The sequence below is a fragment of the Chenopodium quinoa genome, unplaced genomic scaffold, assembly GCF_001683475.1.
Source record: "Chenopodium quinoa cultivar QQ74 unplaced genomic scaffold, ASM168347v1, whole genome shotgun sequence".
In the NCBI taxonomy this organism is placed as follows: Eukaryota; Viridiplantae; Streptophyta; class Magnoliopsida; order Caryophyllales; family Amaranthaceae; genus Chenopodium; species Chenopodium quinoa.
In genome coordinates this window covers 7,256,376-7,260,708 of record NW_018742329.1, presented here as the reverse complement: position 1 = coordinate 7,260,708, position 4,333 = coordinate 7,256,376, and the positions used below count along the sequence as shown (strand labels likewise).

The 4,333-nt window shown below is 32.9% G+C and overlaps 1 long non-coding RNA gene across 1 annotated transcript; it reads left to right on the top strand.

Annotated features, from left to right (window-relative positions):
• Window positions 1–312: 312 nt before the first annotated feature.
• On the top strand, window positions 313–3,931 carry LOC110691353. Its single transcript, XR_002505286.1, has 2 exons — window positions 313–567; window positions 3,481–3,931. It is a non-coding gene; the product is annotated as an uncharacterized LOC110691353 (long non-coding RNA).
• Window positions 3,932–4,333: the final 402 nt, after the last annotated feature.

The following is a 4,333-nucleotide window of genomic DNA, read 5'->3' as shown; positions in this document are numbered from 1 at the left end:
CTCTCTTTTTTGTTTTATATTTAATGCTTTCTCACTCATCCTTACCTAATATCACTCATAATCTTTGTGCCAAATTACAATGAATATGATTGGTTAAAAATTTTCAATTAGGAGCATATGATTGGTCCTTTTTTTGCAAAGGATTGATGACATGTAGTCATGAGTAATAACTATCCTATCTTTGTACTTCCCATTGCATTATCTAATTATTGTTATTTGTCTTATTATTCTCTCCTTAATTCCCGTGTAAATTTCCAAAGAGAAATGTAATTTAGGGACGGAAGGAGTACCATTTTTTTAAAATTTATCAAAAAAGAAATAAAAAACCCTTAGTATAATAAAGTTGTTGCCGCCAATAAAACAAGAACTATCACTCCTTATTCCTTATCGTCCTTGCTTGCACCAAAAAAATACTTCTATTGTACTCCGTAAAACAAACCCCAAAACAAAAATTTGTAAAACCCCTCTCTCTCCTCACACTGCGAGTCTGCGATAACTACACTTAAGCGTATTTGAGATTTCTCATCCATTGAAGCGGGCTTCTCAGATAACTACACATAATTTAAGGTTTGTTTTCTAATTCATAAGCTGAATTTTGCTTTTGATGTATTAGGTTTTTACTCATGCTTTTGATTAGTGAAATTGTGGTTCTAGAATTTCGTTTTGTCGGGATTGGGTTCAATTATGTGTGCTTAACTAAGGCTTATTAGGATCCCTTTCTGAAATTTCAAGCGAGCTTCTATAGTTTTTCTAGGTAAAGAATGGCTGAATTGTGTGTGGTTGTGTTTTTCCGCAATTGGACTATCTTGTTTTTGTGAAATCTGATTGATGATTATACAAATTGTGAAATTGTGTTCCTTCTCGTGAAATAGAAATTGTGTTCTGCAATTTTCCTGATTTTATTTGGGTATTTGGGAATAAATTTTGATTTTTTTCAACAATAACCCAACCCTTAATAATCTGTACATTGTTTTTAACTCTTAACTCCTAAAAACCTTGATTAGGTATGTTTACTGCATGTTTAATAATTTATCTTGTTTAATGTATGAGTCAATGATTAATGTATTATGTTAGTTCTTCTCTAAGGAATTTAAGCCATTTCTCAACTCAATAACTCACAAGTCACAATTGCATTAATATGCTAGGGACAAAAACTATCCCTCAATCTCAGAGGCACATGAAAGAATGAATAAATAAAATGAAATTCATAATATCAGGCTGTCAGCTTTTGATTAGTGAAATTATGGTGCTAGAATTTCGTTTTGTCAGAATTGGGTTCAATTATGCGTGCTTAATTAAGGCTTAATAAAACAGAAGTAATGTTTACATGAAAATTATCAACATTAATCTTTATAAAGGAACCCGTGGGAGCACACCTGAGATTCTTTTCCCTAGTAACACTTCCACCTCTATTCCTATGTCCCTCACTGTCCATCTCAACCATCAGCCCCCAACGTAGCTTAGAATTCATTCGGGCCCTTCCACTCATTCTCAAAGAGATCCCTGTTCCTAGCTCGTCAAATTGCATAAACCAAGACCACCCACCTTCTTTCCTCTGCCCCCAGCTTCTTAAAAACTTGCAGCACCCAGTCAACGAAAGAATTTAAAATGTGAATTTATCCAAATGACTTATTCATACCCATTTATTGATCCATAATACCAACCTTGTTGCATCCAGGAACAAAATCTTGTAAGAGTTTCATTCTCCCACTTATCTTTTCTCTTTTGGCCTGCCAGAAGCAAAAAAAAAATGTGTAAACACTGCTGTAGAAGCCACAGGATAAAGTATTCTTCCAAAAATATAGGAACTAGATATCTTCCACTATTTTTGTAGAGTCCAAAGAGGTGCTATAAACACTACCTTATCCACTATTTTTTTGTGACTGAAAGCCTGGGTAGAAGTTAGATCTTCCATTATTCCTGAACTTCTGAAAAATAAAGTCTGCACAACTTCTTAGATGATTAATTTTGGGTGAAAGGGTGAGACCATGAGGTAAAGGTGGGAATGTGAGTCTTCAATTGACAAGATGTTATAATGAGATTTTATGGCTTTTGATTATGAAAGAGAGATGATGACAAGTCATGTCATGGCCAACCATGACAATTGTGGAGAGTGGAGGGAGAGACAAAGAGGTGGACACAATATAGGAAAGGTTTTATCTTGGAAAATGTAACTACTTTTTTTCTTGAGCAACATACTATTATTCTTTGTAATTTAACTTTCATAGATTTAAGATTAGTGTCATAGTAGATTTTTATTGAATATTTATTGTGCTAACTATCGTTGAATTTTAAAATTATCTTACTAGTTTATAATGATTGTATTGAAGAGGTGGAGAATTGAATGGTTGTGTACTTTTATGACTTGATGGAAGTTGGGCTGCTCTTTGTTAAATAAACCTGAAATAACAGGTTCTTATGTCTTGTTTCATTATATATACAAGCACACTACAAAAAGTAATATATTCCTTAATTGCATTAATGATAGTACTTGTAAAAAAAGTTAGAGATTATTTATGTATATTATGCTATGTCGAGTTAAAATTATACACTTTACATGTAAATTATGTGCAACATACATATACCTTGAGACCTGAGTACGATGCTAAGGCTAGGAGAGAATTTGACAAAAAAGTCGGGGACCGACTTAGGGGTACATTGAACCAAGTTTACAAAATGGCTCTTCATAAGGAAGTTAGTCTCATGACACTGATCGAGCTGAATTCATAGATAAGCATAAGCATCATGATTTTGTGAAACATTCTAACCAAGCAAACATTAGAGAAGTTTGACCCTGGCCATCGCCTAGGTAGCGTATCTACTCCTTAGGTGGTAAACTTATGAATTTTAATATAAGATTGAAGTAAGTAGAAACTTTTTAGTCACTAAGAGATGACTATAACTAATTCTTATTACAATTGCTCTACAGCCCATGTCCCTTTTTTTTTATTATTTTTTAGTGCTAACAACTTCTTCTAATACAAGGCAAAGAAAAAGGATGGAATTTTAACAACAGTTGTTGAAGTCTATGAGAGCACCCATTCTATATGTGTGGGAAATGATGAAGTTGAATTGATGGGTGACAAGACTCATCAAGTCATGGTATGAGTATACTTATATATTTTGCTAAGATTACAAAAAAAAATATATGGTGGTTAATGTTTGGGGATATTATAGATTGTTTATTTGTTTGTTTGATTGATTTAGAGGATGAGAATAATTGGCCGGCATTAATCAAATGATTAATGTGGTATGGCATAATGTGAATTCGAACAGGTTTATTTTGAAGCAATACCCTATTGGAGGGAATTCTTCAATTTACAAAGGAGACTCTGCCGAAATTTTTACTAATAATTGCTTACAATAATTATTTTACTATAAGTGTTGCATTTTTTTTATAATTACTTTATTTTATAAATGTTTTAGTCTTTTAAGTTTTAACATTTGAGATCATAGTCACTAATACATATCTTAATACAGGAAGAATACATGGAAAAAGTTGAGGATTATAAGAACAAAGGAATTGAGATCAACCCCGATAAAGTCTACTTGGAGGTTGTAGGTGGGAAAAAGAAAGGAAAAGTCAACGGTTTAGGGAGTGCTTCACAAATGTACTACAAGAGCAATCCTACTTCTCAACTTACTACATCATCTTCCACTCCTTCCATTATTTCTCAACTAAGCTCTCAAGTTACAGAATTCAAAAGGATGGCGGAAGAAAACAATTAGTCATATGGGTTTGAATATTGTTTTTTAAAACATTAATACAAAATTGATGATATGTTGGATATTTGAATAAACTTAACATTTTTGTTATTTGAATTTATGCATGGGTAGATTTTGTTTAGAATTGATATTGGTCGTCGCTAAATTATGGTCTCTAAATATTGATAGTCAGTTGCAAAAATTTAGCAACTGCAAATTTGTTTTAGAGACTGATTGGTTAGTTGCAAAATAATTATTCTCAATAGTCGCTAATCTGTCGCAAAAATTTAGTTTTGTAGTCACAAAATTTTGGTCTTGTAGGTAGTTGCTGATCCGTCGCAAAAAACTTTAGTCTTAATAGTCACAAATTCGTCGCAATAAAGCTAGTCTCCGTAGTCGCAAAAAGTTTAGTCTTGTAGTCGCAAAAGTTTGCCAAGTAGTCGCTAATCCGTCGTAGAAGTAGTTTTACAACATTGGTCTAAGTAGTTGCTACTCCGTCGCAAATATTTTACGACAGACAATAATTTAGTTGCTAAAATTTGTAAGTTAGTCGCTAAATGGTAGTTGCAAAGGCGTTGCAAATCCGTCGCTAAATTTGCGACTGTCAGAAAATTAGTCGCAAAAATGG